This window comes from Talpa occidentalis, unplaced genomic scaffold (assembly GCF_014898055.3).
Source record: "Talpa occidentalis isolate TD23 unplaced genomic scaffold, MPIMG_talOcc4v2.1 talOcc4.4, whole genome shotgun sequence".
Lineage (NCBI taxonomy): Eukaryota > Metazoa > Chordata > Mammalia > Eulipotyphla > Talpidae > Talpa > Talpa occidentalis.
In genome coordinates, this window is record NW_023604295.1 from 27,088,016 (window position 1) to 27,110,655 (window position 22,640).

The 22,640-nt window shown below is 41.0% G+C and overlaps 1 protein-coding gene across 4 annotated transcripts in view; it reads right to left on the minus strand.

Moving 5' to 3' along the window:
* The window catches only part of KCNMB3 (potassium calcium-activated channel subfamily M regulatory beta subunit 3), a 61,693-nt gene that overhangs the window by 18,374 nt on the left and 20,679 nt on the right, over nucleotides 1-22,640 (minus strand). For all 4 annotated transcript variants that reach the window (XM_054700390.1, XM_054700389.1, XM_037525142.2 and 1 more), the window contains one exon: nucleotides 13,468-13,635. The gene's annotated coding sequence lies outside the window, so the exon portion shown is untranslated. The remainder of the gene's footprint in view (nucleotides 1-13,467; nucleotides 13,636-22,640) is intronic.

The following is a 22,640-nucleotide window of genomic DNA, read 5'->3' on the forward strand; positions in this document are numbered from 1 at the left end:
GAGCTTCTCCCGTGGTCGCCCAGTGCCTGTGCTCACCACCTGTGCTCCACTTCAGCAGCTGGTACATCGCCATAGAGACCTTAGTGCTTGTGGAAAGTTCTGGTGCCCAAGGGACCTTTTATAATTAGTGAGGAACTTACTCAGTTGAAAGTTTATTCGGAAATGCTTTGTTCTGGCCACCTCTTTTTCAGAAATTGTTGGAGTTGCAAGTTTAGAGAATGGATTTTTCTGGTGAATTTCATGTTTCAATTAAGAGAAATAGTTTTTGTACCATATGTGATCTCCCAATTTTCAAGAATGAAAGGGTCATAAAACAGCTCATTACTAAATTTGTAGTAACCTTTTTTTAAAAATGGTGTAAAAAATCATTGTAGCTTTCTGGGATAACCTAAATACATTTGGGGAACCTTTCAATACCTCCAAATCATGACCACCAGTTACCATTCTACTGAAGCTACACTGAAGTATAGGTGATAGACCACTTTTGCTCTATGCTTTTTAGTGAAGGTAATATTATCTTAACACTTTCCAAAATGTTGGTGTAAAAAATGTAGGCACAATTTTGTTTATAAGCATCCAAGTATATATAGTCTTAATACCTTTTATTGGTACTCATCTTATTATTGTTTAATGAACATGTTTCTTTACTTCTGCATTATAGTTTCAATTAGTCATTGACTAGGTTCCTTGCACTATGCTTTTTTTTCCTTTTTTTCAGTTTTTATGTATTTGTTTGTTTTTGGTTTTTATTTTATATATTTTTGACATCATTTTTCATTTTTACACAATGTATGCATTTTCATCTTGGTTATAGTCCCCATACAATTCCCACCCGCCCCCTTGTTTTGATCCTATTCTCTCCCCCCACTTCTAGTGTGTCTCTGGTTTATAGTTGCTTGTTGATTTTGATTTTTACTTTTAATGACCAGATGCAATTTGGAATAAAAAGTGATGGCAATCAGAATTTTTTTTCCTTCCGCCTCCTACTTATAACCTAGCCTTATAAATTCATAACTTTTCTTTTTAAAATTCAGATGTGCTAATAAATTCCCTTGCAACTTGGTGTGTAACTCTTTGCATAAGTGAGTGATTTTGCTGCTGTTTTTCTGTATTTGAATCAATTTCAGAAATATGGTAAATTTTCAGTCCAGTCCCTGAGACATCTACTTGATACCCAGAATTTGTACCTGCCTTTCTTGGGGCTTCTCGGTCATTCCCATCTTATGACTCTAGTTCCACTTAAGTGAAAATGCTCATATTTAATATTTGAAAGTTTATCTTAAAAGGTTTAAAGAGAGAAAGTGATTTATTTCAAATTATCTTCAGTCCCAATTTCAGAGGGGTGTGTGTGTGTGTGTGTGTGTGTGTGTGTGTATAGAGGAACTGAGGTGTAGGCCACAGGTGTGGCAGGGGAGGGAGGATAAGAGGATTCACCAGAGACAGGTGGAGAGCATAACAGGCAGATCTACTAAAATACACTGCTGAGGGGAGCAGCAGGTGGACAGGAGAGGTCTGCTGCACCACATGTGGGTTAGCTCCCTGGCAAGGGATTGAACTCAGGCTATAGCAGTGATAGGGCTGAAACTTAACTCCTAGGCCACCAGGGAGGCCCCAGTTCCAGAGTTCTGATAGGTCCAAACAGATTTATTTGGGGTCCTGGATAAGTCTGGGCCAGGGTATACCTTAGGTGTGCTACAACAACAGTCATCCGAGACTCATTTCAGACCTAACCTGTGCTTTGTTTTTTACATCCTTTTCAAATAGGACCAAGATAACAAGTCAAAAGGAGTAACATAAGCTGTTGCCCTTTGATTTTCTTCCTCCTGTCCTTTTACTTGGTAACTATCTGGCCTCTCAGTCCATTAATACCAGACCACTCCCCTCTCTCCTCTATGGCAAGTCTTCTATACACACATACTCCACTAAAGGGTCACAGTTAACCTCTCAGTGACCTAGAGTGATTGGAATGAATTGCAATTCCAAGGTGTGCCTTCAGATCCATGGCAAGCTAAGGCAAGAGGTATGGTGGTAAGGGACTTGGGGCACGTGAACCCACACTGCACAACCAGATCTCTGGTCCACACTATTGGCCCTATAGACCTTTTTTGAGCTCCTCACTCCATTTGTCAGTTGCTGGAGATCACATCCTGCTCCACAAAACGTCAGCCATGAGTCACCTGTCAAGTCCCCCAAATGGGCCCCCTCCCTCTCTGCACCAGAGGCTTTGGATACTAGGTTAAAACCCCAGATTTAGGGCCTCCGCTGGTGGCACAGCAGTTGAGCACTGGGCTGCGAAGCTGCCTGCAGCCTCTGCAGCGCCGGTTCGATCCCCTGCCGATGGCGAGGGTCTCACATGGCACGCAGACCTCTCCTGCCACCCGCTGCTCCCCTCAGCAGTGTACTTCGTCAGTCTGACTGTTCTGCTCCCTGCTCTGGCTCTGGTGAATTCTCTCACCCTCCTGCACTTCTGACTGTACCCAGTGCTTGTATAAATAAATAAATAAATCTTTAAAAAAAAAAAAACACAACCCAGATTTATAATGTCAAACTTTCCCTGCTCTGGCCTTCCTCAGCAAGAAAGGGAGTAAATAAAACTCAGTGTGAATTGTATGAGTATGGTGAAACTTAATTAGTGCCCATAAAGTGTTATGAGATCTGCAGATGAAAGGGGATGTTATTGCAAAATGCTGGTATCGTGGGTTCCTGGCTCCAGAGTCCATAGTCATTTTCTTTTGCATTTAACAGATGCTTTATTCCAGGAAGAAACCATCTCTCCTTTCCACCATATTGGAGAATTACTTACTCGTTCTTTTTCACATACAGTTAAACACTACCTAGCACAACTCAGAATTCCTTTGCAGTTATAATTCTTTTTTTTATTCTAAAGAACTTATCTTTTTTTTAAAGATTTATTTAATTATACATACAAGAACTGGGGTACAGGCCAGAGGCGTGGGGGTGTGTGTGTGAGAGAGGATTCACCAGAGACAGAGGGGGGAACAGAACAGGCAGATTGACTGAAATATACTGCTGAGGGGAGCAGCAGGCGAGTCCTGAGAGGTCTGCTGGCCATGTGGGTTGATCTCTGGTCAGGGATGTAACTCGTGCTGCAGCGGCTGCAGACAGTTTTGTAGGTTGCGTGTTAACCCCTTGAGCCACCAGGGAGGCCCGTGTAGTTATAATTCTTCATATTCGTGACAAGTATATCTTTCCTGACAATTGAAAGATGCACATATCATTTAAAAAACCTAAAAGGTATGTTACAACCTTTACATTTTTGTCTCTGGATTTGTGTGTAAGAGAATAAATAACCCCCTAACTGAACAGTCATCCCTGTGTGGGTCGTTTTTACTAATGCAAGCAACAATTCAAACTGTCAAAAGGCAAATCATATCTGATCTTACATTCTATTTGCAGGAAAACCACAGAGGGAGTATGATCTGGGATCTTCCTTTTCCTCTATCTTAATGATTATCTCCAACCATCTTTGCTAATCAAATGGACACTGACCCCATGAGCTAGGCTTTAGTCTGAGAAACTAACACAGATGTTCTTCCTGTTCTGATCAATAATAACACTAATGGCTAACACTTATTGAGCACTTATCATGAGCCAGACACAGTTCTAAGGCTTTACATATATTAATTTATTTCTTCTGCTTTATTGAGTTACACAACTTCACAAGAGCCACAGAGCCAGGCCTATCCTGGCATAAAGAAAATTCACTGGATAACTGAAGCAACAACTAATAGAAATAATAGCTTAAATTGTTAATTCCACAACCTCTGATTTATGGTCTGGTTTGAAACCTACTATGACCAAGTCTTCACCAGATGGTACTGGGTACAGATATAGTTTACAATATTGTAAGTCAAGGTAATTAATTACTATACAAGTGACAGTTGATTTTAAGTGTGGCCACTATGAAATAGAGCCCCATCTCTACTGATTCTAATAAAATAATTTGGGGGGTAAGAATTAGGAACATGTACTTTAAAAAAACTCCTCATGTGATTCTAACACAGATCCTACATTCACACTTTGGAAAAGACCTGATCACATTATGAGTTAAATAGGTCTTGGAGACTTTGCCTTTGGCAAAGTGCCAGATCACAGACCCTCCCTGGAACTCAACTTATTTCTTTTGTAATGCAAGGGTTGAAGGGGATGAGTTAATGTACTTTTCACACTTAAAATTTCAAAAAGTATTGGAAATCATGAGCTTATTTGCAAGCTAAAGTTATCTCCTCTCCTGGAGTTACAACAAAGAAAGAATCTACCCCACTCTTTCACCCCTGTCAGCAGTTGAGTTCACCCTTTGGCCTCGTACCTCTCTCTTAGACTAGTAATGACACCCAAGCATCATGCTCACTGCTTTTGGAGGATTATTTCTCTAGGTCATATAACCTGAGATGGTATAGTTTACTCATTCTGTAGATGAGGCCTAGAGAGGTTGAGCAGCTTTCCCCAAATCACAAGTCAATATGGATCAGGTCCAGGATTCAAAACAAATCAGATTCAAAAGCCCGAGCGTTTACTGACAATATTCTTTCTCCTCACTCAGCAGCACCAATATTGGGTTCCAAATCTTAAGAGAGACAGGACGTTCACAAATTTTGATAAGTTTGAGTGTCCCCATTACTTTTAAATAATTTGTTGTTCCTCACTTGACCAAGTCCCCATTTCTCGGCAAGCAATACGGTCATTAATGTATCTTTACAAACAGATAACTCTCCTATTTCATGTATGACAAATTTGTGCTTAGTGGGCTCCTGATCCCAAGGCATATACCATTAATATCAGCTCCTTCCCAGCTCAACATTTCAGTTCTGTACGTGTCCCAGTCTGTGCTGTCTTATTCATTACCATATCACCAACTTCTAGAAAAGTGTTCAGGATATTCAGCTCCTGAATAATTGAGTAAGATGAACATTCTCCAAAAGTATTCTGTATATAGCATTAAGGACAGCACTTCCAAGCAACTAGGTGAAGCAGACTTGAAAGATTAAAACATTTGGCTACCCCTTCTAGATACTCTAGAGGCTATATAGTTACAGCCTCTTCACTATATAAATTAAAGTTCAAAATAAATGGAGGTTGCAATGATCTGCAAGATTCTTAGTCATTCAACACAGCAAGCATTTGTGTGCTTCTCCTGGTGTAGAGGTCAATTATATTCACATATAGTCCACTGCAGTGGTTCTCAAAGGGGACAGTGCCACCCCATGATGGGCATTTTGGAAATCTGTCAGTTGTTTCTTGGTTGTCACGGTGATTGGAGTGGACAGCCAAATGTGGCAGATGTCCTGCAGTTTGGGGAAAGTCTCAAGCAACAAAGAAATTCCCTAAGTGCCTCAGAACTTTCCATGTAATAATCATGTAAGTGAGTAGCCAATTTACAACCATCTGAGCTAAAACCTAACTCCATTTTACATATAAATATCTTATGTTTTTGTTTTCTTCTGCATTTTTTCCATGTCCACTGAATTTTCCAAAAATGGCTCAAACGTGTAAATTGAAATTTATTTAGTTCAGAACTTCATTAAAAGTTTAGAAAATTACATCACCACCAGCAAAGCTGTTAATGGCTTTTGAGTTGACAATATTATAAAACACCCAAACCAGCCCGTTTTCAGCTGTTGGACAATTATGTTTCAGGAATTTTTTTTTAAGTTTGACTCTACATATTCTTTTCCAGGCTTTTTGATACAGTATGCCAATTTCTTGCCCCAAATATCTCTGCTTAGGTGAATTTTTAGTCTCATCTCAATAGGTTCATTTAGGGGAATGCAAAGTTTTTGGGGTGTTTTTTTTGGTTTTTTTTTTGGTTTTGTTTTGTTTTGTTTTGTTTTTTTGTGGGACCCTCACCGGAGGCCTGGGAATGAACCGGCGCTGCAGAGGCTGTGGGCAGCCTCGCAGCCCAGCGCTCAACCACTGTGCTACCAGGGGAGGCCCCAGGAATGCAAAGTTTTAATGTGCCAGAGCAGGAAGAAACCCACACAATTCCTGAATTAAGCCACACAGTTTTCTCCACATTTCTAAGTTCTCTCACCATGTGTAAAAAGGGGTAAACTGAGCTTTTCTTCCCCCTCTTCTCCACCCCCACCACACTGTACCATCTCAGTGGGTTAACCTTCCTGGTCCTCTTGTACCAGCCAACAGTAGGTTCTAAATAAAAGATCTGAATGACTAGATCACACATGAGGGTAAAAAAACTGTGCCAGAGGTAATGCAGTAAACAAGAAGAAAAACAGGAGGGTCATATATTTTTATCCAGATATGAGAACTGCAACCAATTTATTTTAACCAAAAAACATTCCTTTTGCATGTCAACTATTGTGGGTATTTGAAACATTTCAGGCAAGTCTCACCTTGCTTCCTTCTTGCAAAGAACAGGAGTAAGGGTTTCTTGCCTGATCTTATTCAGACTCATTTTCCCCTCGCCATACCACCTCCCACCTGCCCATCCTCTCCTTCCTTTCCCCTCTAGAGGAAAGGGTTTCTCTTCTTTTTCAAGAGACACTTTCAGCTCACACTGTTGCTCCTCTCCCCTACTACTCTCTTCAGGTTCTTGACCTCCTCTTTTACAACTTCAATCTTTTATTCTCTCTTGGCAGAAATAATATATCTGCTCTCTTTGCACCAGGCACAATGCTGAGAGCAAAGTGTGTTCATTTGCTTTTCTCAAACACCCTCGATGGAAGCTAATATTATTTCAGCATTATAGTGAGAGACCTGAAGGACTGAGAAACTGTCACAAGTGCCACAGCTAGTCAGCTACTGGGTAGAGGGGTCATGGATCTGACAGTCCATTTTGCTGCTTCCCCTCTCCCCAAAGAAAAGCTTAACATCTTTGGCCTCTGCTTTCCCCCTTTTCTGTCTTCCTAATCCCTCTGTGTCTGAATGCTCTACCCACTTACTGGAAAGTTGCTTTCTTTAAGGGTAACCACCTCCTAATAGATAACATCTATTCAACATGTCTAATTTATAATAGAAAATTTTTATTACTTGTTTCACAGTATTTTCTTCCAATTTTCTAACTATACCAGTGGTTCTCGATCCTGGAGATAATTCTAATTTATGCATTTTTTTTGTAGCTGATATGTAAGCACAGTTCACTACTTTACAATAAAGGGTCTTCCTCCTGTCTCTCTCACTCAGCTACCCAGGACTTCTCAGAACAACCAACATTACTGATTTCCTATGCATCTAGAAATCTGTAAAAAATACAAGCTATTCTCTAGGAATCTCAAATAGGTTAGTATTTTGAAAGGTAATTCTTAGGCATTATCAAAACTAAGGATCCTGAAACTGTTTCTAACAGTTCTAACCATTTCTGTGAAAACATGATTACAAAATAAATTTTTCTAACATTTGGAAAATTAAACCTGACCATATTTCTCCTTGGTTGAGAAACTTTCAAAGGCTCCTGTGCCAAAGCTGCCATGGAATTGAATGGCTATTCTGTGAAAAAAACAGTCCCGTGATCAAATCCATTTGGGAAATGTCCTGTTACTATGTCCAATTCTAGGAAATGCCAAAGGCACATTAGCATATTGCCCCAATTAGCTTTGTTTGAATGCAAGAATGATTATGAAGCCCTTAGCCCAGTGTCTGACTCATGGCATGGGCTAAAAAAACCTTAATTCTTGCTCTTATTTAACCACTCTGTCCTATATTCTATACTGCTCTGCAGTCTCTTTTCTGGAACTTTCTCACTTGTAATTACTTAATAAACTATTTGCAGCATTTGTTTAATCCCTTCTTTCCTCATTGGCCTGCAAGCCCCATGAGGATTGGATAGTGTGTCTTGTTCTCCCCGTGAGTCCCCCTAGCCCCTCAGACACAGGATGACACATAGTGCTCAATAAAAACAGGTACCAATGCAATAGTATTAACAACAGTCTTTTAAGTCAGTGTTTCCCAAACTTAGTTAGAAATGAAACCCTTTCACCATGCAAGAGCAACTCTCATCACACATAAATATTACCTAAAATATATTTTGGAAAATGCAGGTCTATGGGTTAAAATTCAGGTTACTTACATGGCCCACAGACCACTATGCCTTGGTCTCAGGCCACTCTACCTCCAGGCATTACTGTCTTTTGCTCCTGCCATTCTCCTCCCTACCTCTTCTCCTTTTTCTGACCAACTGATCTCACCCACCTACCATGACCCACACCAAGTCAGACTGAAATCATCTGTCCTCTTATCCTTTCAGTGATCAGTTCCTCAAAGACAAGGATTTTATCTTACTCATCCTCAGCTTCCAGCATGATGCCAGCAGCATATCAATGGTTGATGAGTAAACAATGGATTTTTTTTCACAATTAAAATTTTATCACATGGATGACATTACAAAAAACAACCAAATGATTTATGTTTTTGGATCCCAAATCTGAGATAACATAGTGGGCCAAGGGATACACAGAATGAAAGCATCAGTGAACTGAAAGTGAATAGAATGAACCTGCACTAACCCTCATGTTGTGCGTCATTAAACCCATATGTGGGTAGGAGGAGGTAGGAGCTCTCCCCAGCACAGATGCTCTTATGATTAATGAAGCTCATCTCAGAAGAGATAGTGGCTATAACTCAGGTTAGATGAAAATAGAGTTGTTCAAGAGCTAAAAACGTCAGAAATATGGTTGGATTATTCCACGGGGGTCAGGACATGTAACTCTGTGGCAATCCATGCTAAGGTTTGTGAATAGGAACTTGTGAATATGAGGATGGCTCAGAGGAACTTGACACAACAACGATGATGTGAACGCCTTTGCAGATGACTGGCCAGAGTTTCAAAGCTTTTTTCAGTTACATGAGTTTTCAATAAATGGCTGTTAAATTAATTCATTTTATTATTGCATCACTAATCCTGACTTATCCAGATTACTAATGCAGTCACCAATTTATATATTTCCACACAAATAATTGTGGAGATGAATCTTTTTAAGTTATATTTATTGGGTCATATTGATTTACATCACAGTATATGTCTTAGGGCTATAGGTTTATACCTCTACAATAATATGTTATTTCACCACACCTACCACCAAAATCCCAGTAATTCTCCATCAGACTCCTCTCCCCTTTGTTCTTACCCTATCACATCTCCTTTCTGGTAGCTTTAGGCATACATAGTCCAATATGCTCTTCCCCCTCCTGCCTTCACCCCTACCCCCTCCTTGTCCCTCCTATATCCTGCTGGATGCCTCAAATCTGTGGTCAGATTTCAAGAGTTGTCTTTGGCTGACCTTTTGTTTGGTTTCTCTATATTCCACATATAAGTGAAACCACTGATATTATCTTTCTCCTTCTTGTTTATTTCACTTAATGCAAGCTTCCAGTTCCACCCATATTGCTGTAAATGGCATGACTTTATCTTCTACGATTGATAAGTTGAGTAGTATTCTATTGTGTATATATACACCATATTTTCTTGATCCATTCATCTTTTTTTTTTAAGATTTATTTATTTATTTATACAATCACTGGGTACAGTCAGAAGTGCGGGAGGGTGAGAGAATTCACCACAGCCAGAGTGGGGAGCAGAACAGGCAGGAGGACCGAAGGACACTGCTGAGGGGAGCAGCGGGCGGCAGGAGAGGTCTGCGTGCCATGTGGGACTCTCGCCCGGCAACCGGGGATCGAAACAGCGCTGCAGAGGCTGCGGGCAGATTCGCAACCCAGTGCTCAACCGCTGCGCCACCAGGGAGGCCCTCATCTTTTTTTTTAATTTATTTATTTATACAAGAACCAGGGTACAGGCCAGATGCACGAGAGGGTGAGAGGATTCACCAGAGACAGAGCAGGGAGCAGAACAGGCAGACAACCTAAACACACTGCTGAGGGGAGCAGCGGGAGAGACAGGAGAGATCTGCTTCACCATGTGGGATTCTCGCCAGGATCGAATCCGGGCTGCAGAGGCTGTGGACAGCTTCACAGTGCGGCACTCAACTGCCTGCGCCACCAGGGAGGCCCAATCCATTCATCTTTTTGAGGGCATTTATGTTATTTCCATCTTGGCTATTGTAAATAGTGCCGCTATAAACATAGGAGTACAGGTTTCCTTTTGAATTAGTGTTCTTGTGTTCTCTGGGTAGATTCTTAGGAGTGGAATTGCTGGGTCCTATGGCAGATCCATTTTTTAGTAGTTTGAGGAGCTTCCACACGGCTTTCCATGGGGGCTGGACCAGTTCTACACTCCCATCAAGAGTTGAATTTTTTGTGGAGTTGCATTTTAATTCTGTGTTAGACTTCAGAGATCCAAACCCCATTGAATTTCACTAGCAAAAAGTTCACAGTCTAATTGGGGAGAAATATGGATAAACAAGCAAGTGTACAATATGATATGACAGGTAGATAATTAAAGTTTGGAAAGAGGAGCTAATAGGGCAAGGAAAAAAGGATGTCTGGTACTGCTTTGAAGGGCAAGGCAAAAAAAGGTTTTTGAGAGAACAACTCTGAGCTGAATTTAGAAATTTACCTGACAGGTCAGGTGGATCATTGAACAGAGGGAGATTTGCAGCTCCAAGCAGACAGCCTGCACAAAATCTGTTTATCTTCTCCCATGACATAAACCAGATGTGATGTGGTCTCAGCGACTGAGAATCATTCAGTGACATTCCACAAATAGTCTATTGAATACCTACTTTATAGCAGGCATTGTTCTAGGCCTTCGAATATAGGCCTTTGCCTTCCAAGAGCTTTCATTCTAGTGAGGTAACAGATAAGAAAGCACAACCCAAATAAAATAATTCCAAATATCTTGGCATGATGACAAAGGATAAATGGAGTGATGGATCAAAAGAGAGGAGAGGGAAAAGAAAAAAGAAAAAAAAAAAAGAAAGAAAAAAGAGAGGAGAGGGGGGCAGGCAACATTGAGTAGGAACAGGAATTTAAGCTGGGATTTGAAGGGCTAGGAAAGACAACCAAGTCAAGAAGCAGAGCATTGCAGGCAGGGGCACAGCCAATGCAAAGGCTCTGAGGTAGGAAAAAATTCTGTCAGGAAGGGAAATAAGAATAGAACTGACAGCTATAACAGGGACACCCAAGTAGGGATAGCAATATCTAAGAGTCTTGGAAGAGACAAGGCCAATGACTCCCAGCCACGTAAACAGTGAAACAGAGCAACTCTCTGGGGCATCCAAGCCGTGACCAATAATCAGGAGTCAGGATGCTAGCTCATCACTGAGGACTATTTATCCAAGTGAGGTATTGCCCTAAGTGAGACAGAAGGGGATTGCAAGAATTACGTAGAACATGAGGGTTCAACCAATGAACCAGTTTTCAAAGCAGCACTGGAGTGCTAGGACTAAAGAGGGGAAACTGAAGCATTTACTGTGTACTGAAACTCATGCACCCCAAGCACTAAGGCTCACTCAAGTGTCACCAACCAGGATCCAAATGGGCAGCAAAGGAAACTGAGCCCTAAAAGAACTTGAGAGAAGACATAAAGGTTAGACCACAAGACCACCGGAAAAGCAAGAGCCACCTAGAACAGAGGACCCCAGATGCAGGAGTACTATTAGATGGTGGAGGGCTTTAGGAAGGGAGGGATGCTTATTGTTTGGGTATCATGGGGAGTGGCTCAGGGGTGATGTGGGATAGGAGGGACATGACTGCAAGGCGGGAATCAGCTCTGCCTGTGAGCTCTGTTCTAATGAATGGAAGCAGCATCCACTCTCGAGTCACTGGAGCAGGAAGGCTGAGTCACTGCTTCTCCTTCACCACCACCTCCACCTTCACCCACCATCAGTGAGTCACTGTATAGTCTGTTGCTAACTCCTCTGAGCTCTCTTCTGAATCTGTGCCCTGCTGCACTCATACTGCAACTACTTTCACGAGCCTCTTTCTCTCTCACAGGGCAGAGTGGAAAGTATCAGGAATGTAGAATCACCCAGCCTGGCTTTATCAGCTGGCTCCTGCAGTTAAGAGACTATGCTCACTGAAATAAGCCAGAAGGAAAAAGATAAATATCAGATGTTTTCATTTATATGCAGAATATAAAGAAACTGAACAAAAGGTCAAGAAAAAGATAAAACTAGCAAGCTGATCATAGATCTGAGGCATACAGCAAGGGAGGGAGAGGGGTCAAAACAGGGGTGGGAAGAGCACAAGGGACTGTGATGATGGATCATGGGTGCTGTGGTGGCAGGAGAACTGTGGGGGCTACATCTGAGGGAAGAAATCAAATACTGTACAAAAATGAACAACAATATAAGAAAATAAAAAACAAAGGACTGTGTAGTATATAGTTAGTTATTTAACCTCTCTATACCTTAGTTTCCTTACCTATAGAATGAGAATAAAATTATATACTTCATGGGGTTGTTACAAAGATTTGGGGAAAAACTGTAAAATCAAATCCACTCTGTAAACACAGGTGCTTATAACCTGGGCAACTTATGTTTACCTGGGAATCAACATAGCATCACCTTAAAAAGGAAACAGTTCCAAGGCCTCCCCTGGTGGCACAGCGGTTGGGTGCTGGGCTGCTTAGCTGCCGCCGGCAAGGGTCCCACATGGCGCGCAGACCTCTCCTGCCGCCCGCTGCCCCCCTCAGCAGTGTACTTCGGCAATCTACCTCTTCTGTTCCCCGCTCTGACTCTGGTGAATTCTCTCACCCTCCCACACTTCTGACTGTACCCAGTGCTTGTATAAATAAATAAATAAATCTTTAAAAAAAAACCGGTTCCAATCTCAAAGGTTTAAACAATAAATGCAAGTTATTACTGAAGTCTCTTAATAAGTTTTGCTTGAGTTGACCAGCCTCTTTTCTCCTTCTGCCAGTGCCCCAGTTTTCCCGTGGCAACACCATTCTCAGCTCTTGCCCTATGTCTCTGTCTCAGGGATGACACAGGTGACTAGTCCTGGCCAATCACAGCATCATATTCCCTGGGTCAAATGTGTGGCAGGAAGACATGTGACTGAGTCAGAACCAATAAGACATAAAGGAACATTTTCTGGAGTAAACAGAAGAGAGACATGTCTCACCTACTCCCTCTCCCCCTGGCCCGCCTCACCTCCGGCCCCCACTGGACCTGAATGAAATACGCTACTCAAGAAAAGAAAAGTGGAAGTTTGATTTGACAAACCTGGTCTGTACACCACTGTGCCTCTATCTGCATTTGGGGTGAGCTAATGTGGGGGTGAGCGGTCAAGTATGAATAACAGCCTGGAAGGGAACCAGTTTCTAATGTCCTGACACTTGGGACTTGGCTTCTGCCGGTTTTCTGCATGAAAGGTTCTCTGTCCTCTGGGAAACAGGATTTGGCTAGCCAGTTGCCTCAACATGAATTCTGTTATTAAAGAGAATGATTTTTTAAATATTTTAATGGACTTTGCTCTTTTTCATCCCACATGCATGATCTTCTTTCTAGTCAAGCAGAAACCTACAGTTCTTGGGGCATCTAAGAAGAAAGGGTGGGATTTTACAACAGGATTGTCAATGGAAAAAATACTCACTATTTTGAAAGCCAGGCTTGGTCGAGAGAAAGGGGTCCTCTAGGTGCATTTGTGTTCCTTTTTTAACAGATCAGGTGAACTCAAATCTCACAGATCAGTTTCTTCAAGATCAACGAAGGATGTGGGGTCTACTCCCCCATTACAGGAGGCTTGCAGATTGAGGTAGATCTGAAGAAGTGAAAATCCAGGAGGTCACTCAAAAAACTGACACAGATTAAGAGCTCACTAGCTGTTTATCTGAGCTGGAAAAACTCAGAGGTGGGGGCATGGTTAGTGGGCTTTCTCGTCCTGGTCCCATGAACATTCTGGGCTAAATTTCTCCTCACTGAAATCTGAATTCAAGAAATCAGAAAAATCCTAGAAAGGGTAAACAATCCACAGTCACTGCTCTGCTTGCTCCATCCTCCAGGAAAATTGATGGAATTCATTCCCACTTTGTTTACAAAACTCTGTGTCTGTTCTGGTTGATTTTGTTGATTTTTTGTTTTTATATTCTGAAGCTATGAACACAGTTTCTTTTCCAGAATTACATCTGTAACATTGAAAATGAGGCCAGAAGGCCACTGAGTTGCACTGAAAAGTGGGTGGAGCATGGCAGACTGAAGTGGTACAGAGTAGCCTGAATACCCCCACTTTCCATCACAAGTGAAATCACCTTGCCATAAATTTTGCTGCATGCACAAAACATATGAATAACATAAATCTTTAATACTGAAGCACTTTCCCATGTGAAAGGGGGGAAACTCCTAATAGGATAATTGGTTAGATGAAAAGATTCCCAGATTAAGAAAATGGGTCAAATCAACTAAAAATAAATGATAAAACCAGTGTCATTCATTCCAAAAATATTTGTTGAGCACTTATCATGCACCAAATGCCAGAATAAAAGATGTGCAAGGCCAAGCAACTAACCACCCCCTCCTGCCTGTCCCCAGGCAGAGCCCCTGCAGAGGGCTGACAAGGGCACACCTCCAGAAGAAGCTACTCACACCAGCGACCATCTGAATGGTGCCCTGGGAGTTTGCAACACTGCCAGATGCATTCATAATCCTGCTGGCAACAGAGCTCTAAGGGAATAATCATGTGTGTGACAGGTGCAGCAATAAAGGTATGTTCAAGGGGTCATGGGAACCTGGTCAAGTGATGTCATGGCTTCCCTCCGTGCTGCTTAACATCCAGAGCTTCCCTCAAGTTAAGGGAGCAGCAGCCCAGGGTTCAGATGTCTCCGGCATTCCTGCATGCCATGTGCCTAACCACAGGGATGCACTTTTCGAAAGCAATGAACACCAGAACAAAGAAAGGTTTCTTTGCTTCCAGATTCACTCCCAAAGCAGAGTCCCGGGCAGCAGTGAGATGTGGTGTGATCTTAGATGCTCATAGAGCAGGTGTCTCAGGAATCCACAAAGGAGGATTATTCCTTTTGTTCTTTCTACCCTAAATCTGTTAATTGACTATGTTAAGAGTAAAATCAAAAGGTGATTTTTAAAAAATGTTTAATTCCCTTTGGTAATTTCTTTTTTAAAAAGAATTATTTATTTATGCATACAAGAACTGGGGTATAGGCCAGAGGTACAGGGGCATGAGAGGATTCATCAGAGACAGAGTGGGGATTCACCAGAGACAGGCAGACTGACTGAAATACACTGCTGAGGGGAGCAGCGGGCGAGTCAGGAGAGGTCTGCTGCTCCATGTGGGTAGCAACCTGGCTGACTGGGGGTTGAACTTGTGCTGCAGAGGCTGCAGATAGCTTCACAGTGCTGTGCTTAACCCCTTGAGCCACCAGGGAGGCCACCCTTTGGTAATTTCTTCCCATCTTCTAGAGGGGCAACCTTAGTGCCAAGATCATCAGCACCTTTTTGAACATCTTTATTCTTGTGGGGGGACTAAGGGCATCAAATGACTTCAGTTGCCTCAACTCCCACAGGAAACACAGAAGCACCCCTCTTCAACTACCCACACAGAGGCAACGGAACAGAAGCTAGTGCCCTTTGAGGTAATGAAATTCCAAGTCACCGTGAGGGTATTTTCTTTTCTAATTTATATTATAATTCTTTGTTTTAAGTACCAAAGTAAACAGATCATACAGATAAAGAAATATAATAGCCCTAACAAAATCAGTCAAGAGATGAAAAGCTGCTTCAAACAAAAACTGGTTTTATGTGTATGTTAAATAATAATAGAATCACAACTTAAAATAAATAAATATTACTTCAAGAAGAAAATAATAGTTCCCATATCTTGAGCCCTCACCATGCCCCAGACACTGTGCCTTGCCCTGTTTAATCTTCATTTACAACAACCCCATGAGGTAGACGATATTGGACACAACTATCAGAAGAGGAAAATGAGGATCAGAGAGATTAAATAACTCATCCAAGAATGCAAAGAACTAACATCCCATGCCAGGTTTTTCTGACCCCAGAGTTTATTCCCTTCACTTCTAGAAATTATTAGTATTGATTAAATAAAAATTCAATTTGCCATAAATAAATATTGGTTGAATGAAACTATCTTGTGCCATAACTCTGTATCTTTAAGACCTTGGCTTGTCCCATGTCCTGAAGCTAATGTTCTATAGACCTCTTGCCCTTTTTATTTTTCATCATCCTGGTTGAGTTCTCTCTGGGCATTGGGGGTAGGGAGGATATGCAGAGCCCACACTACATATGACACTTGGCACCTGCTCCGAAGTATTTTTTTCTCACCTGCCTCCTGACAACCTCCATGGTCCAAAAGGGAGGGGGCTTGTCTCCTTTCCCACAGTCTGAATTCTGTCTTATGACATTCCCACATCCTAGAAGCAGCAAACTACAAAAGCCTGGACTATAACTAATTACAGTTGGGGCAAAGGGGAACAGTAAAGGGAAACAGAGACATGAGTGTGCATGGCCAGAAATGAACACCTGGATCACATCAAGGATCAAGCCCGAAAATGACTGGTTCCTGTTCACAAAGCCGCATGTTTCCCACGACCTCCTAAGCCTCTGCTCACCTTGACTCTAAGAACTGGTGCTTCTGCTGAAACGTTCATATCCTGGCTTCCTCTTTTGGTGCATGTGAGTATTAAAAATTACAGTCAGAGAGACAGGAAGATAGGAGAGACTTAGCTGTAGCATGGTTGCAGGCACTTTGCTTGGAACCTACATACCTTTCTTTATTTAACCCTTACGACAGTTCTGCAAGGTAGAAGCATTTATCTTTTTTTTTTTTTTTTTTGGTGGGACCCTCGCCGGTGGCCGGGCATCGAACTGGCGCTGCAGAGGCTGCAGGTAGCCTCGCAACCCAGTGCTCAACCACTGCGCCACCAGGGGAGGCCCAGACACATTTATCTTTAATCCTCAAATGCTGAAACAGGCCTGGTAAGGTTATATGAATTGCCCCAATCACTCAACTTACAAGTACGCTTGTAACTCACACTCTACTTTGCAATTAATGCTCCAAGCTACTCAGAGCTGAACTTCCACAACAGCTACATAGAAAAATAAGCTTTACTGTTGGAAGATGTAAATGAGATCATATTGTCTACTAGCAGATAGAATAAATGTGAGCCAGATATGTAATTCAAATGTTTCTAGTAACCATATTTTAAAGAGGAGACAGGTAAAATTAAATTTAATAAAATATTAAGCATTAAATTAATTTTATTTAACCCAATGTATGTGAAATATTATTATCTTTTCTACATATAGCCTACATAAAACATCATTAATGAGCTTCTTTGTCTTTTTCATACTATCTTTGAAATACAATATGTATTTTATGTTTCCAATACATCTCAATAAGGATGTTAAATTTTCAGTGGTTAAAGTGAAATACAGTCCTACCAAATATAATGTGTCTAAAATAAAAATATTTTAAGAGCAGGAAGGTAATGGTGAGAAGCAAGTGGGTGGGTGTCAAGGGACTATGGTGGAAGTCTATGGGTGCCTTGGTAGTAGGTGCGGTGTAGTAATGCACATCTTAAGAGGTGTGAGTCTACACCCCTAAATCATATACAGTATTGTGAACCAATGTCATCTAAAATATATATATGATTTTTAAAAGAAAAATAATTTACACAATTTCAATTTTTTATTTAGTTTCGTTTCACTTAAATTTAAATTTAATTAAAAATTCTGTTCCTCTTCAACCCCATTAGCCATTTCAAGTGCTCAATAGCCACTTTCGTACTGGATAGTGTACCTCTTGCCCAAATTCTCTAAACTTACAAAGAAACTGAAGCCCAGAAAGATTAAGTAACTTGCTCAGGAATTTGCCACTTGGTGATTGATCGAGAACTAAGCCAAGCTTAACACAGATCTTTAACAGGAAGACTAGGGTAAATTTCTCTTGTCATCAGTTTATGGACAGAAAAATGAGATGCTAAGAAGCTGAGTAATTTACAGGTGATTGTACAAGGATTCAGGAGCAGATTTCAGATTGAAACTTTTCTACTCCTCCTCTGGCCTATCTCTTTAAGCCATAGAACTTCTCTTAAGTTATCTGGGTTTTCCAAATAGGAAACAAGGTAAGAATTTAGAGTAGAAATGACTGATGTATAATAGTCCCATAATTGAACTTTATCATACAAATAAAATCAAGGTTAAGGGGCCTCCCTGGCGGCCCAAGGGGTTGAGCATCATCACTATCCCCAGCCAAGGAGCTGACCCACATGGCACAGCAGACTTCTGTCTCCCGCACTGCAACCCTCAGCAGTGTATTTCAGTCAATCCATCTGTTCTGCTCCCCACTCTGTCTCTGGTGAATAATCCTCTCACCTCCCACCTCGCACTTCTGGCCTATACCCCAGCTCTTGTATGCGTAAATTAAAAAAAAAAAAATCTTTTTAAAAAATTGAAAATAATTTTTTAAAAATCTGCCTATTTGAAATATCCACATAGTGTCCTCATTCGGCTCTTCTGCCACATAGTAGATTTTCAAATATCCAGAGACAGCAGTCGTGTTTTTAAAAAAGTTCTCTTCTTCCAGGTTAATCATCCTCTATTCCTTCAACTCTTTTTCCATAGGATTGATTCAGGCATTCACCCAACATAGCCAAGCCCTATTATATACCCTGTGCACTGAGAGTACAAAGACAAGTATGATGCTACCCGACCCATACACTTCCTGCCTAGGGGCTTATTTCCTACAGGCAAAGCAGTGCTGCAAAGAATGTGTTGATTTACAATGAATTAAACTACAATTCCAGGTAAATTGTGTTGAAACAATGTTTACCCTTTACATACTTTTTGAAGGAACTTCTGTGTGCAAAGCCTGTGGTAGGCATTTCTAATAAAAGAACCCTTTAAGAAACAAAAAGGGAGGGGGATGTCTTCAAGAACTAAGACTGTAGTGGTGGCCAGAGGCAATTGAGATTTTGCACCCCTGGACCTTGGTGGCTGGTGAACTGAAGGATCAATCACTACCTCCTGACATCCAGCCTGCCCAAGTGGTGGGGAATAGCCTGTACACTCATTGCCATGGTCTGAACTCCACCCCTGACTGCTGCTGGGAAGGGAGTGAAACAGAGCTGCAGTAGAAAGCAGTTTCCTCTGCCCCACACTGAAAGCTCCTGTAGCTGCTACTCTCCCTCCAAACATCACTTGAGAACTGGACCCTCTCCCTCTCCTTGGTTTTTTTTTTTTGTTTGTTTGTTTGTTTTTAAGATTTATTTATTTATACAAGCATTGGGGTATAGGCCAGAGGCACGGGAGGGTGAGAGAATTCACCAGAGACAGAGCAAGGAACAGAACAGGCAGAAGGACCTAAATACACTGCTGAAGGGAGCAGTGGGCAAGACAGGAGAGGTATGTCACACCATGTGGGAATCTCCCTGGCTGGCTGGGAATCGAACCCGCACTGCAGAGGCTGCAGACAGCTTCACAGCGCTGTGCTCAACCACCGGGGACGCCCTCTCTTCAGTTCCTTAGAATAAGTTATTTTCTTTTCTGCTGCACCAAACATCCTCTCGATTGCATTTGCACTGGCGGGTGGCCTGACCCAGAACCAGTTAGAGTGGTTGAGACCCAGTGTTGGTATTTAGACCCATAACCCAGTAACAAGACCTTACTTTAATTTATTGCTTGTGTCCTACTACTTTAAAACTGTTCTCATATATATTTTTTTATCTGCACCATCTTCTAAAGGGCAGAAAACTTGCATCTTTTTCCCTGGAAAGTCAAAAATGTGATCAAAGTGAAGTGGTGAGTGTGTGTGCTTGCATCTGTTCACATTATAATGATCATCTTTGCTTCTTTCTTTTACTAGGCTTTTAGCTTTCAGTAGCCATTAGTGCCCCCCAAATCATTTGCTTATTCATTTATACAATGAATTTTTGAGTGCCTGCCATCTACCAGGCACTGCTCTAGACTGAAGAAATAATAATGAATACAAGAGAATTTGAATGTCTTCAAAATACCTGCCTTTGTGAAGCTTATCAAATTCTAAGTCTGTTTTTGAAAAATAATGCTTTGCAAAATTCAAGCACTTCAAGCATGACTTAAAAAGAAAAAGCCACAACTCTAAAGATGAATCCTTTGTGTAGTAAAAATATTCAGAGTAGAAATTACCAGTTTTATAATGCAGAATCAACACATTAGTTCTTTTAAAAAGATGTTTAAAGACATGCAGAAATTCTCCAACGGATGATTTATTAAAAATTGCAATCGACTTTCTCCTCTTTTCTATCCTCCATTTTATCTGTACTTTATTTAAGAAGAGGGAAGATGCATTCCTCCAGGGGATTGTCTCAGAAAATCCCCTTCTCATTTGGCTTATTTCCAAGTAAACATTAGTTTCCAGATGAACTAATGAATCTAATGGGAATTTGAATGTCTTCAAAGCACTGATTAAAGAGAACTCACCAGTTTAGGGATTGATCAGACCAAGCTCTGCTCTCTGCTTTTAGGTAATAACAAAAGGCTTTCCCCAAGCAAATGGATACCCTTTGACGTAACTCCTCATTAAATGACCTCCTAATAGCAAAAGGGTTTTTCCTTCCTGTTACCTCCCTCAGTGGTACTTATTCAGATCTTAAAGAGTAACTAGCTCGGGTTCCAGAAGACTCATGAGTTGCCTGGAACTAACATTTGAAAAGAACTGACTGAATACAGCTCCTCTCCCCTCAATAACTTAAACTGCTAAGTGCAAAAACTGCTAAAACGCTAACTAAGAAGTTAGATAGAAATATAGAACTCTACTCTCTATCAGTGTTCATCCATATTACCCTTAAAAGATAGGTCTAATTTACTGAGAAAAAGAATTACAATAGATAAATTAAAAATTAAAAATCCAAATTGCCAAATGAAAACTGAATTTTTCTAGTCATCCTGGAAATGTAAATTCCAACCACAATGCTTAATACTGTTCTTGTATTGGAACAGCTGCATTAAAAACAAGAAGAGAGAAGAATAATACTAAGTATTGGTAAAGATACAGAGTAACTTTCACCGATTGCTGGTAAGGATGTAAACTGGTATAACTACTTTAAAAAACAATTTGGTACTACCTAGTAAAGCTGAAGATATACCTACCTAGTGGTGTAGCACTTATGTTCCTGTGCATACAACCATGAAAGATATGTATACACATGAACCAGAATAGGTGTATGAAAATATACATAGGAAACAATCCATTTTTAAGAAGAATGGATTAAAAATATATTCATGCAAGAATATCTCTCAGGAACAAAATGAATAAACTTCAACTACATGCGTTGTTGGAAATGCTGGGTCCTGCTGCCTGTCACTACAGAAAGCCAATGAGCAGAAATAGGAATTGAATCTATAAGAAGTGACATTTAGGGGCCTCCCTGGTGGTGCAAGGTGTTAAGCATCACACTATGAAGCAATCCGCGCCTCTGTAGCACAAGTTCGATCCCTGGCCGGCCAGGGATCAACCCACATGGTGCAGCAGACCTGTCTCACTTGCTGCTCCCCTCAGCAGTGTACTTCGGTCAATCTGCCTGTTCTGTTCCCCACTCTGTCTCTGGTGAATCCTCTCACCCCCCACACCTCTGGCCTGTATCCCAGCTCTTGTATGCATAAATAAATAAATCTTAAGAAAAAAAAGAAGTGAAATTTATTGAGCTGGCTGGCCAGCAATCTGAGAAAAGTGGGCATATCACCCTGAAGAGATTGTTCTGCCATCTCCTCTCTCGCTGGCCTTTTATAATGAATAAAACAAAGACAGTCATAAGCAAACAGCCTGTCCGAAGCGTTCATTACAGTTGATATTCCTGGTATTCATCATGTTCAGCCTCCAGAACTTTTTATCAGCATCCTAGTTATCTTTACCCTGGTACATCCGATGGCGTCAATGTCTGGCGCTCCTTTGGGCATCATCAGGGCAGGAATCTCAGTTTAAAGCAAGAGTTTTCTCTTAAAGAAAATGGATCATTAGTAACACGGTGTGTGTGTGAAGCCTGTGCTGGGAGTGTGCGTGCAGATTCCTGTGCTAGGTATGATGCCCTTCCTTCCTCCCTACCCCCATCACAGGCAAAGATATGAATGGTTTACAATGCAATGTTGAATAAAAAGGGGGGAAGAAAAGCACAAAACATATAGTATGATTTACATAGGTTCTAAAAGAGGCAAAAACTATACAATATTGCTTAAGAATGTTGCATACATATGTGTTGAAACTATAAAGAAAAGCAAGAAAATTATTAATGTAAAAGGATTAACAGTTTTTATCCTCTTCTGGGAAGAGGATAGGGTTGGGATTAGAAATTGATACATGGATTGGAATGAAGTGCTCACAAAATTAAATCTCTTGGCCTGAAATCCAGTTATAAACGTGTTAAATTGTGCAAATAAGTTAGTGCATGTTTCTAAAGAAACATGCAAAATTTTACAATAAAAATGTTTTAAGCGGGGGGAGAGTAGAGAGCAAGTAACACCATCAGTCACCTCCTTCAGCCTCTTACCAGGCTCATTTATTTTGATGTTTCTTATGGAATATTATTTCCTTGGAATATCATTTCTCATCTGGCAAGTGCTTTCTTTGAAAAGAAGAACTTTAGTGGATATTTTATCTAATAAACTCCCTATACATGAATTGAAAAGCAGAAGAAAAAAGGCCTTAGTAGAATAAAATAGAAGACTATATTACTGGGATACCTAAACATTCTAAAGCTACTTTCAGTGCAAAGTCTATGACACATAAATTCCTGTGTTCCCTGGGTCCCCTTCACT